This window comes from Cupressus sempervirens, chromosome 1 (genome assembly GCF_028749045.1).
Source record: "Cupressus sempervirens isolate cs-2001-9-10 chromosome 1, ASM2874904v1, whole genome shotgun sequence".
In the NCBI taxonomy this organism is placed as follows: domain Eukaryota; kingdom Viridiplantae; phylum Streptophyta; class Pinopsida; order Cupressales; family Cupressaceae; genus Cupressus; species Cupressus sempervirens.
This window is the reverse complement of record NC_143118.1, coordinates 371295155-371309434: the sequence shown is the minus strand read 5'-3', so window position 1 is coordinate 371309434 and position 14280 is coordinate 371295155.

Below are 14280 nucleotides of genomic sequence, written 5' to 3'. Positions count from 1 at the left end.
CTATTCATTAAATGCCTTTTTTTTTTTTTTTTTAATTGATTTTTGACTTAGTCATAAAGATAGGATCTACATGATATGAATTCGGATCCAAAACTCAAAATACAGAAAAGTAACCCCTATCAAAAATTAGAGAGCTTTCCAAAAATACAAAATTTTTGAAAAGATCTTTTAATTTGTGCCCTAGGGAGTTGTTTTGTCAAAATAGACCAATTTTTGCAAATCGAATTATTGACCCATAATATGACCTCTAAAATTGAAACACAAAGAACCAACTCTATTTAAAATTTCAAGAGCTTTTAGAAACTGTAAATTTTTTTGAAAAATGTGCTGATTTACGCCTGAAAATGATTTTTAATGAAAAATGAACAAAATATCATAAAAGATCGAAAATGTTTCAAAAAAGTCTGAAAATTGGACCAAAGCTTCTTGGATATATTTCTTCCCTACACAAAAAAATTTCAGATCAAAATATGCATCCGTTTGAAAGATATGAGCAAATCTTTCAAATCCAGGGTTTCTTTGAGTCTACAAACAGATCTGCACAAAAACCAGCAAGCAAAGGTGGGTTGCCCCATGGTGGGCGCCAAAAATGTATGCCTAAAATGTGAGCAAACTTCTATGAATCATTATATTCAAGATTACTCAAGAATGAGGTCTCAAATGGCGACTCATAGCTCTGTAGTCATGGAGTGCAAGGATTTTGCAATGGAGGCCCTCAATTTGACCTAGTTCATGCCCATGCAAGTACACCATGAAATGAGAGATTCAAAGATCCAAAATGCATGCAAATGGAGATGAAAACTAATCTATATGATAACAATGCAAGAACAATTCAAAATCTAATCTATGAAAGAAAGATATAATCTTATGAAAGCAAATATGATTCTAAACTAACATGCAAATGCAATGATAAAAGCCCATGATGAAAGCCATGGGTGCAAGAGAGAATGAGACAAGAAGATAGAAGTTCTCCACAAAAAGCTTTAGCATTCAAAAACTCCTTCAAAAATTGCTCTCCAAACCTACAGCATAACAATAACATCCTTTGTCCCTAAAATGAGGAGAGGGCTCTCCCTTATAAAGGAAATTATGGAGGTGAGAGGCTTCTCACAACCAATATGGGATAATAGAGTTTGATCCATGTGAGACGAAATTCCACCAATGAGAAAAGAGGAGTGGTTGAGAAGAAAGTGAAAAGATAAGTCCCACTCAGAAATATGTGCATTTAAGTGTAGAAATTAAATAAAAGAATTTATTTTATTTCCCTTTCATCAACAAGAGATATTTAAGTGGGATTTTTATTTAATTAAAAGGGAGCAAGTTCTTTTAATTAAATAGGAGATATTTAATTAAATTAAAAGAGGGGTTTTTCTCTTAATTAATTAAATGCGGATGAATTATTTAATTAAAAGAGAGGTTTCCTTTTAATTAAATGGGGACTTATTTTATTTAATTAAAAGAGAAGATTTTCTTTTAATTAAATAAGAATTAGGATAAAATGATCAACCTTAGAAATAAAATAATCGAATTTGATCAAGGAAATTAATTTGAATTGATTTAATAAAATATTGCAAACCATTGATTCAAGAAATTTGATAAATTGATAAATTGAATAATGGGGGCCCATAGTCTAGGCGACCATTTTAGGGTGTATACAACAACAATGTCCAGAAAAGATGTGAATGAGGGTAGGCACTACAACTCTCTTTTTTTGTTCTCATCTTGTCCTTGTGTATGATCTTCATGATGGTGGTGCGCCACACACGTGAACATCTGTTGGGTGACCTGTGGGGCTCGATCTTCCGTGGTACTTCCAAAAGTTGTGATCATTGGGGTTGGGTTGGGAGTTTGCATGCCTATGAGCACTCATTCTTGGATGAGCATGGGTAGGGTAGGGTAGCATATGGAGGGGGCTTCTGTCATGCATTCTAGTGTCCATTTGTCGTTTGACTGAAGAAGTTCTTAATTAAGTGATAACTAAAGAAATATTGGGTGGTAATAAAAATAAAGATAATAAAATGCTTGTGTTGAGCCATTCCATTAAGGGATGTTGAATCTGCACAATCTGAGCTTAGGCTTTTTGATGCCAAGCAACTCTCCATGATGTCAGCCCTACTTAGTAGCCTTTGAGATGTCTGACCTAAACATGTAGTTTATGCATTGTCTTTGTCTTGGGTTCAGTCATCATACTGCTTAGCGTGTATGTTAGCCATGGATGTTGTTTTGCGTGTATTTATGGTTGGATCGTTATCTTCATCAGCATGGCTAGTGTGGACCTATGGGTGCCATGTGGTTGGGAGGCATAGCTACCTTCACAACTGCTAGGGACCAATGTACAGAGACGGTCTTATATCCTAGTGTGACTGTTGCTAGATGTGTTCACTTGGTACTTCAATTTACAGAGTATGCTTCTTGTGATTTATGCTTTCATTGGGATGTTGTTAATCATGTTTAGATGATCTTAGTTCTAATTCATTCCTTATTATGATGATTAGCATGTGATAAATGATGTTATCTACTTGCAGGTTTATCTTCTACTGTACTACAAGCATGTTAGATTTCCTTATTCTTTTGGTTATTACCATGTTTAGTAGTGACGTCCCTATCACAATAGTACCGATGATTTGATCGATGGCTTGAGATGTTATGCATGGGGATGGCTAGGGCCCATGATGGCCTTATGATGCCATTGACGGTTGGGAGGAATAGTGTAGTTAGTTTGGTGGTTTTGTACATTGCAATGTTATTTCAATTATTGTTATGTTGCTTTAGTTCTCTATGATGTTCCTTTTGTACTTTTTCTCTTATCTATTAGATGGTTAGATGTTGTTCTTTCCATATTTCCTTATTCAATTCAAGTGTTCTTGCCTAGATATGTGAATCTGGTACTCCCCGGTGTGGAGGTTCTAAACTCAGTTTTACTCTATTTTTCCTCTTTTGTGTTTTCTTTAAGTGTTCTTGTGTTTCTATGGGTGACCTTTTATCAGTATGGTGCGACACAAAAATGTATCACACACCCATTGAAACTGTATCACGTGTCCCCTGATTCTATCGCATTCCTCTTGAAGAAATATCACGTGACATTGGAAAGTATCACACCTCCTTGTAAGAAATGTCGTACGACACACTTAAAGTGTCACATGCCTTCGGGAGAAGTACCGCCCGGTCCCTGAAAATGTCACCCTCCTTTAGAAATGTCGTGTGATACTTTTTTGTGTTGTATTAAAGTATCACCTAGTTTTTCTAAAAACCTATGCGAGCAGGTAGGGGGCACTTTTCAATCTTATCCAAACTTTTTGAGAGTTGATTTGGATACCCTCTTCAGTGTTCTACAACCCTATGGTGTCACATTTTGATTTCAGTGTTGTGTGTTTTTGTAGTCAGTCTCTTGGGGTTTAAAATATATTGTTTAAGTATAAGTTGACGTATATTTTAATATATGCGATGATTCATTTGAGATAGGTTCCAGACCTCTACAAGCTAAGATAAAGATTCTAGGCAACTTCAAGGCTTCAAGATTTCAGACTTAGCCAATTTTTAGGAGTCAGCATTTGTCTATTAGCCTAGTTGATCTCGTATGTTTTCTTATTTATGTTTTGGTTAGTAGTGGCATTTGGAGATCCATTAGTGTTGGTTGTTTGTCAATCTTCCATTGCGATCTTTATGATCTGTGTAGGTTGTTATCATGTGCACTTACACTTGGTTTAAAAAGCAAAAAAATTATTTTTCTTATTTTTTGTCCTTGTTTCCAAGGATCTCCGAGCGGGGCATTATAGTTCATGTGTTATGAATGTTTATCTTTTCTCATGCATGCAGTAGATTAGATGAATGAATGTGAATGATTTATATGGTTAAGTTCTAAATTGATTTAAAGTTTTGAGGTTAGTAATTCATCCCTCCCCTCTCAGTAACCTAGCTAGTCTTGATTATTTCCAACAATTGGTATCAAAGCTTTGTGGTTCTTAGGATAAAGTTTGACAACTTGAGCAAAGATCAAGGACAATGGAGATATTCAAACTTGACAAAGCTATTGAGAATGAGAAGCAAGATCTGGAAATGGCCATAGCTCAACTCAAGGAAGCAAAGGAGCATCTTTCCCAATCCCTGAAAAGAAGGAAGGAACTTGCAAGACAGACGAATGACCATCAGTATGTTGAAGAACAGATTGAAGACCTTTTCCCATCAAGCAACTCAGATGAAGAAAATGAGGCAATCAAGGAACTTTTAGCAAAGAATGGCTCTCTGCATGAAGAGGTAAGAAAATTGAAAAGAGAACAAGAAGTTCAATCAATAAGAATGTGTGAAATTTTGGAACAAAGGAATAAGGCAAGTGAAGACTTGGAGGCAAGGAACAATGTAAATCAAAATCAATCACTTCAGCAAGAAAGTCTTATCAATCAACTCTCAAATGCAAATGAGGAAATCATGAATTTGAGATCTGAAAATGAAAGCTTAAGGAATGATCTAATTATTGAAACACAGCTCAATGAAAGATTGAAAGCTGATCTAATTTCTAAAAGAAACTCAATGAAAGGATGATGAAATCTCAAGCAGATATGGATCAATTAAATCAACAAAGTGAGCATAATCTCTATAGGAAAAAAGGTAAAGTAGGACTTGGTTACAAAGAAGAAGGTGAATCTTCCAAGCATGGTGCCTAAAGGAATCAAAAACCTACTTGCAATCAATGGAAATTCCAACTTCAGAAATGACATGCCCCAGGAGCTTCCCTTTTGTAACACTAAACGATCATTTCTTGGGATTGCGCGATATGTCGTACCTATGACATCTATTGAATACATGCCTTAGATCAGCAATATGAGTACTTTGATCTTTCGAAAAGACAATCAAGTCATCCATGTAGATGACTATACACCTGTTTATCAATCCTTTAAAAACTTCATCCATTGCTTGTTGAAATGTAGCTCCCACATTAATCAACCCGAAAGGTATCCTTCTGTAAGCAAACATTCCCCACTTAGTTGTGAAAGCAGTCTTTAGCCTATCTTCTTCATCGACCATCACCTGGTTATATCCTGAGTAACCATCCAAGAATGACATCATCTTTGAACCATTAATGATTTGCAAAACCTCATCTAGTGAGGGTAGAGGGTAGTTATCCTTCTAAGATGCTAAATTCAAGTTGTGAAAGTCAACACAAAGGCGAATCTCTCCGGTCTTCTTCCATACAAGAACCAAATTTTCCACCCATGTGGAATGACAGATAGGAAATATGATCTTAGCATCCAGTAGTTTCTTAACTTCTTTCATAATCAGTGGTTCGATTATCGAATTTATTGGTTGTTGTCTTTGTTGGAAAGGTTTAGCATTTGGTTTCAACGGGATGTCGTATGTGATAATCTCAGGATCATAAGTCTTTAACTCTTCATATCTCCAAGCAATAACATCTTGATACTCGGTGAGAAATTTGAGCATGTCATCCCTTTTTTTTTTATTGCATGCTTTTCCTATTTGCACCATTTTTGGTTCTTCATCAGTACCCAAATTATACGAGTCACATTCTTCGATTCCTTTCTCTTGAGTTTCCCTTCTTTTGAGTGCTGATTTGTCACGGTCAAAGATGTGTTCAAGTTCAACCATTCCTTTTGAAATGTTGTTGGTTTTAAAATAAAGGATTCCATCATCATCCTCAAGCTCATCATCTTCAGGCTTATCTTCAGGTGTATCATCAATCTCTTGTCCTTGAAAATGGTGACTGCAAATAATAAACTTGAGTATATGTTGATCATCTTGAAAGACCTAAAAATTCATGATATTGTCAGGAATGGAAGGAATGGAAACTAGTTCAACTAAGAATCTTTTTAACTTTATTTTTTCAACTGGTTGCAAAGCACTGGCTGAAATAGCAAGGGTGTCTACTACCACATTCTTTCTTCTTGGAATGGATTTGATGTTCAGAGCTTCAAAGTCATCCACTATATCCCATACCCTTTTCCTATAAGTGATTAATCTTTTGTCGTTGCATGAGTATATGGATTTTACTTGTCATATCACTAGTTGAGAATCCCCTTTGATTATAAGAGAAGTGACTCCTTTTTCCAATCCAAAGAGAAGTCCTCGAATCAAAGCTTCATATTCTACACCATTGTTAGTACATCTAAACTGCAATCGATATGCAACATAGAAAGACCTACCCTTTGGGTTGATTAGTTCAATACTTGCACTGGCTCTTGATTTGCATCTAGAACCATCGAAGTGGAGTATCCAAACTGCATTTTCCTTGTGTTTTCTGACTTTGTGCTTATTCATCCTTAACTTTTCTTTTACTTGATTCTTGAACGATTGTTTCTTGGGAAGTAACGTTTCTCATGTAAGGCTTGATGAATCTCCTTTGTATCCTATGGATAGAGGAAAAGTGTGTTTTTCTTACTTCTCATGAATTTCCCCTATTAGCTCACTAATTTGTTCAACTTTAGGTTCAGGATGAATGACTACTAAAGTCCATCCTTTACCTTTGACATATCGTCTTCTTCTCTAAACTTTAATCATCCCAGGAGGAGGAGAAGATAAACCTCCACCATCTGAAGAGGTATTGTTGTATGATACATTTAGATCTTCACTTTCCTCTTTAGTTTCTTCAATAAGGTTGGATGAATTCACTGAATCTTGGCTTTCAATAATTTCATCATTTGAGGTCTTTGTACTCTTGTTTTCCATTATTTGTGTCAAAACCTTTGCTACTGCTTCTTGGCATACTGAACATTCAAACTCTAAATGACTAACTTTGTGCAACCGAAAAAATCTTGGAAGGAGGAGGATACTAGGGTTAGCGTCCTCTCCTAAACAATGTAGATTAGCAAAAATACTTTCTATGAATTGTGTCACGGTCTCACTTTTGGGTACCGACACCTTAGGTTCTTCATTTTGATCGTGGGGTGTATTGTTTGGAACCATGTTCAATACCATCACTTTGTATGAACCCAAGTCCGATTGTAAGAATGCTACCTCATTCAAGGCATTGTAATCTATGATCATTGTTTTCATTTTGGGCTCAGGAAACCATAATTGAGTGAAGTCTGTAGAGAACCATCCTCTAAGACATTTTTTCCATTCTCTGCTCAGGAGTAACTTTTATATCTTTGGGATGTCGACCACATGTATGTCAACAATATCCTAGATCCAAGGATCAACTATTAGTTATATCCATACATCTTTCAATACTCCAATGACTTTTACCTCTATTTTATCCAACTATATTACCACTCGATCAGAGGGTTGAGGATTAACTCCTAGCCTTTGAGCTATTGATAATGGCATCACATTACATGAAGCTCCTGAATCAATAAGACAATTGTGAAGATTCTTTCCAAATATCCTTATACTTAGCAAAAATGGGGGTACCTCAACTTTGTCCTTGAAGATAGTGGGCATTGCTTCTACAGCATTTACTTGTTGGGGCACCATCTTTTGAGGGACATTATTCATATTATGGGAAACCTTTGTATTATCCAATGTCTTCATGAGTGCTTCTCTTTGTTGTGGACAATTCTGCAACATGTCGAACATGGACATATTGGCTTTTGTTTTCTTCAGATCTTCAACTGTATTATAATTTTTAGTAGACCAAGCAGGGTTCTTCAATATTGTTGGTATGTTCACTTGATTCTGATACTATTATCCTCCTTGGGCTGGCCTTATCAGTGGTGGATTGTTGTTTGCTCTAGGATCAGGTGGAGTTGGTTGCAAACCAGGAGGAATTCCATCGGTCAAGGGATCCTTTTTGTTTCTGAGATTATATGTATTTCGATTATCATTTCGAAAGGCAAACATCTCATTGTGTTGAAGATCAGGTTCTTGACTAAAAGGGAATGAGAATTCTTCACTTGCTTGTTGTTCCACTTGTACATTCTGTGTAGAATCGTAAGATTCCAATAGCATTGCATTGAATTGAATAGGAGGAGGATTATCATTCACTTGTGGGTTTTTATTCACATCCTGATTACCATTATAGTACGCACCATCATTGCTAGGCATATTTTGGCCATCATCATACTGATTAATATCAGCATACTGAATGTTTTTGTTATCAGCAGGAATGCTTCCATTATTTGGTTGAGTATTGCATTGTCGATTTTGTCTTTGGAAGCCATTGTTGCGATCAAGAGGATTGAAGTTGTTTCCTCTGCCATTGTTTCCTGCATTGTTGTTACTGTTGTTGTTGAAGTTCTTGTTGTAATTCTGACCAAAATTGTTGTTGTAGGGGCCAGCATTATTTCTTTGGAAGTTGTTATTTTTTCCTTGTGACAATCTAAGATGAGTCAACTCATTGTTCATTTGTGACATGGTCTTCTTCATTTGACCAACTTCTGAAAGGAGATTGTTATCTGCTTCCACAGGAATCGTTGCTTTTTGTTCAAAGAAGGCTATTTTTGGGGGCTCATACCCTGGATATGTTATCGCTTGAGTTTGTGGAGCGGTTACCTACTACAATGGAACTAGGTTCATAGGTATGAACTGACTAGGCATGGTAGGTGCTCCCAAGGGAACTGTTGGCATTGTAGGGACTGTTTGTGTAGGAAGCATCATTCCTCCTCCATTAGGATTAGCTTGCTTTGTGAACATGATCACTTCTGCAAAGACTTTGTCCAATGTGTCAATATTTGTTGCAGGAAGTCTTCTCAAAAAGATCACAGTAAGAGGATCCATAGCATTGAAATAAACTTGGATGGCAGCTTCAACCAGTATTGTGTATGGTGTTTCCAACTTGTGGTAGGCCATATGAAAGCGATGATTGGAGCGTGAAACTATCTCAGCGGGGTCCCTTTTTATTGATATGAATTGTTGATGTATCACTACTGGATATATGAATGTTCTGAATTGTTCCAAAAATAATTTTTTGGAAGTGTCTCAGTCTCCAATACATCCTGGTGGTAGGCTCACATACCAATTGAAGGCAATTTCCCCCAAAGAGTAGGGAAATAATCAAAGAACCACATCTTCATTAGCAATTTGCTTCTGGTTGCAAATTTCCTTAAAAACCTTGAGATGATCTTTGGTGGTTCTTGATTCTCTGTAAATGAACCTTGGAAAAAATTTCTTAGGATTCTTAGGGAGGTCATGGAGGGCACCTGTCAAGTTAATGGGTGAATCAACTGCATTTGCGAAAAAGCCCATTGGAGGATTTTGTGGACCTAAAGATGGCTAGGATGGTGATGGGAGTGTTGGAATATATGGAGGTCTACCTGGTGGTTGAATGGGTGGTGAAGTAGCAGAAGATGACGAAGTGTCAAATGGAAGTGGTTGAATTCAGGGTATTCCTCTATCACTACGTGGCTTACGAAAATGAGTAAGCTCTAGAAATTCTTGGGCACTTGGTAAAGATCTTAGTGCTCGTTGGAATGGGGATCTTGGATCAATATCTTCCAACTTGTATCAATTCTTGTAAAAATGCACCTCTGCAGAAGTAAACTTCCTCATTTCTTCTAATTTTTGTGCACCACAGAGATTTTCGGAGCTACGGAGCTGGGAACCTAAATTTCTAAAAATTCTAGAAGTGATTTCTGAACTTTTTATAGAGTGCAAATTATTGCAAGGGTTTCGAAACTTTATCAAATCTTTCTTATTTCCAATAGTAGGTTCTTTGTATTGGCCCTCCTTCTAGTGCCACTTTTGTTGGGCATTTTTTTTGCACAAGGTCAATGACAGGAATCCATAGTGTAATTCCTCCCTTGAAAAGCAAATCTTTTTAAGGATCTCCTCCAAGGTTCAGTGTTTGTCTTGCGACGTACCAAAATCTGCTAATAAATGTGAATGTTCACAAGGAGGCCTTTGCTAGTTCTAAAAACTCTTTTGTCTTGGAATCAAAGTAAAATATGTTTGCTGTCTCAAAATATCACACCAAAAGAACAATATTTTTGTATTTTCTATTTTTTTTCAATGAATGCAATTCTAATAATTTAGCTACTATGAGGTTTTATTCTAACAAGGGGTTAACAAAGAAAATAATGAAACTGTAAGAAAGTAACATGAAATCAAATGACTTGAAATTGAAATTCCTAAATGGACATAAACTACAAAACACAACACGCTGCTAGTTAAGCCTTTGAAGAAATCTGTAGGAAACTAATAAAAACAAGAGCAGCGCTTCCTAGAATCCACTAATGCAATCGTCGGTGAGAATATTTAACAAATCGAATGATATTTCACTCTTCATCAAATCGCAAGGCCATGAAAAGTGCACTCATGCAAGACAAAAAGCTATGTAGACACAATCAGGTGATCTTTTCTCAAGCTTGTTACGTCAACGAAATTCATATATCTATAGCAAACACCAGATTTAAAAGATCGCACAACTAGAAACAACACAATAAACCTTTGGCTCAATCACAATCTCATGAATAAAATTCACAAAACAATGACACATTCAGGCAAGAATAACTACACTCTGAATGCTAGCACAAAAAGCATAACTTTATTGCATAATAATAGCAGCCTTTGTTACATTTTACAATGAGGTATTTATAAGAAATCGTCTCCTTAATTTGTGTTGAGAGTGGGAGATATCTTAATGCAATAAAATGCTTTTAAAACATTTTAAAAAAACTAAATATATACAAACTGGTAATCTAACTGGTGCTTAGAGGAACTCCATCCATATTTTATTCATTAATTAGATGCATGAGCCCTTTACATGTCAAAAACAATGAAAGCATGAGAGAGAAAGTAGGAGGAAGCCATCAGTCGAAGTAGAAGTGCATGGAGACACCAAAAATAGAAGCTGACCCTTCACTTGATGTGTGTCGGAGTTAACTTGTCATCAAAATGCACTGCCAATGCATGGAAAGTGCTATTTTTGAAACTGACAGTCAACTGTCAGCGCACCTCTGAATTGCGGACCTGCAGAGCTGTGGAGCTGTAGACATGTGGACCTCTACTGGGTCAAAATCTCAAAATTTTACTAAGTGTCAAAATTGAAATTATGGCATTTGGGTTTCGCTCATCTTTATCCTAAAGATATGTTTGGATGTTTGCCCTTGAATTTCTCTATAATCTTAGTAATCTTAGTAGCATCTTGAAGATCCAAAGCCTCATACTTGTCTTTGACCTTCTATTTATAGTTGTCCACCTCAATTCGAGTTTCTGCAAAATCTTTGAGTTTGGTCTCCAACTTTAACAATGCTTCTTCTATCCTAAAGGCTTGTTTGATGTCTTCATCACTAGATTCTTCCTCTAAAGTTTTTCTAAAATTCTCCACAACTACCTCAACTAGTAAAAGATTCTCTCATTCTTCATCTTAAAAAATGTCCAAGCATGCATCACTGTACAACTTTTCTGCTTCCAAAATTAGCTCTTGGGCTTGGTCCTTGAGCCTATGTATCTCATCATGCAATGTTTCCATCACTTTATTTCCATTTGAAATCTTTTCTATCCAATCATCTATCATGTCTAACTCTTCTCTGGTATATACATCAATTAGAATGTGGTACCTTTTCCCTTTTATGGCCTATAGAGTTTGTAAATCCTTTCTCCATACCCGTACCTCATCCATAATATTGAAGTCCTGCCTCAAAATTGCCACGATCTTATCACCATTCTCTTGTGTAGCATGCAATAACTTCAGACTTCCTGTGATTATAGTGACACCCTTATCCTTAAGGTTGTCTCACCAATCTTGACAAGCTCTCAAAAATGGACTGAGTTGTACACCTTCCCCTTGTTTAAGAATGGTATTTAAAGTCTCCTTAGGGTGTTCAGAATCAAGAGGACCAATAACTTTAGCTAAATATCCTTTTAAGATCTCAACTTGTCTTCGAAGTGTTCTAATTTCAATCTCATCATGTTCCATATGGTTAAGAACCTCCTTGACTCCCATAGTCATCATCTGTCAGGAAATATCCCATGTAGGCTTTCCTAACATGATATCCTTCACTTCATAGTCCTGAAGGCTAACAACTTCTTCATATGTACCTTTCAGAGGGTGAGCCACCTGTGCAAATAAGTCCTAGTTCTGAGTAGTAGTAATGAATGCAAATGGTGTTGCATTGTGTAATGGAGAGTCAGGCTTGTTCAAAATCTCTGCAATGTCACAAATATCATCCTCTAAAGCAAGGAATTGATGCTTAGCACTTATCATTATTTCTTTCTGGAACCATCTCAGGATATGTCTTTCTATAACCTTGGCTCTGGATGATGAAGGGATGTGTTCAACTACCTCCTTCCCTTTATCACTCTTGCTTGGAGTCTCCTATTGTGAGGGTTCTTCTTCTGTAGTCTTAGTTTCTATAGATCCCATAGTTTGATCCTCAATTTCTTGAGAAGGTTGTTGTATACATTCTACTACATGTGCCTCTTTTGATGGCTCATCAGTAACCCTCGATTCTGGTTCTCCTTGTAATGATGATTCCTTCTGAACATGTTCTTCTGAACTCAGAGGTGGAGGTGTCACTGAAACCTTATCTACTATCATAACCTGAGGTGAAGATGGGGGAGTTGGATGAGGACCTTGTGTCTCGGGTGGCATCTGCATCCAATCTTTCTATTGAAGTTCACCTGTAGGAGTATCTCTAATCTTATCTCTAACCAATTTTTTACCCACTAGCATGAAATCAAAATCTAGGATGGAGAGAACATCATCACCTAGCTCCCTTTGCTCATTCACCCATTTTTGTACTTCGTCTTTCAAAGAAGAGGCTTCTACTGTTTCAACTTGGGTGGGTGGTGGGGTATTTGTGACACTCTTCTTTCTTTCCAATTCTATGGCTTTGGCCAGTCGAGTTCTCCTTTGTAGAGGCACCTGCTCCCCCTCATCCGACTCTGTTTCCCCCTCATCTGATTCTTCATTGGAAATGGTTTTAGGAACAAAAGGATTAGGCACTAATCTTTTATGAACTCTCTACCTCTTGTTCATTCTAACCTTGACCCTCTTTTTCTTCTGTGGAACCATAGGAGAAGCGGGCTCTTCATGTATCTGATGAATGGATGTCTCTGGAATCTCTCCCTCCTCTTGTTGGCTTGACAAAATAGGAGGCAATGGAAAATCAACCTGGACATGAGAAATTCCAGAGTCTTGGGGCTCCTGGGGAGTAGATTCCTGTCACTACAAAGGGGCCTATTCTTCAACATGCTCTGTCTGAATCCTCTAAGGAGAGGCTCTCTTGCTCTTTTCCTTCTTCTTCTCTAAAGGATGGTAGTATCCCACTGGATGATCAAGTTGGTAGACTATTTCTGGCCTGATAGGAGACTGGAGCACAAAGATAGGAACTGTAACTTTTTTTTGATCCTCTCATAAGCTGACTCAATCTGCTAGGAAATTTCCATTAGAACCAACTTGTCACTTGGGTATCTTGGGAGCTTCTTTGGATGGATGGATGCACCACCAACCCGAATGTATGTGAATGTCCAAAACTGGATGAAATATGCATCGAGAGCTATGATCTATGCCCCGGCCTCATCAGACAATCTCTTCCCATAATCCCCTACGATGAATCAAATGATGGCAAAGATGAAGGCATCATTCACAATTCTGTACTCCTTGCTCTGCAGTGAGAGCTTCTTCTTAACTAGCTGAGGATAGACTATTTACGGCCATGCATTAGGATCCTGTATACTGCCCTTCTTATACAACCCAAGATAGTTGGCGGCTCTTGTTGCAAGTAGATATACCACATAAGAAGTCATATAGAACTTCTTCTTGTCCTTTATTGTCCGCAACTGGTCACACAAGTTCTCACTAAGTGTGGTGGCCCAATCTAGTGACATCTTTGCGTGTCTGATGGTCTCAATGAAGTTGACCATGAATGGAGCGAGATGACCTGCTACAGACAATCCCATAACTCTGCTCAAGAGAATGATTGAATATCCAATGTCATCCTTCATGTATCCTTGAATCATATCTACTTTGTTGATTTTCTTCCCTCGAGGTGGTTTCTCAATGAAGTATGAGGAATATATGATTTCGATGGCCTCCTAGTAATGATCCTTATGCTACCTCTCAGCTGCTTCATATGAAAGCCTAATAAACTAATCAGCTCTAGGTAGGTGAAAAATACTCTCGATATCATCAGGTCATAGATCCCAGACCACTTCCTCAGTGACGCTCTTTACCACCCTCTCATTAGGAACAAAATGTCGAGATAGGGTGATAATCAATTTAGCTGACTGCACAGTCCCGAGATGTGATGCTGCATTTAATAATTCAGAATGGATTAAGGTTGATATCAAGGATGATCTCTCAGTTGGATTGTTACAAACTCTCAAGAACTCTTTGAAGTCTGTGTGTCCAAGTTCTGTGTCTTTGATCTCAGAGTATTCATCATGCAA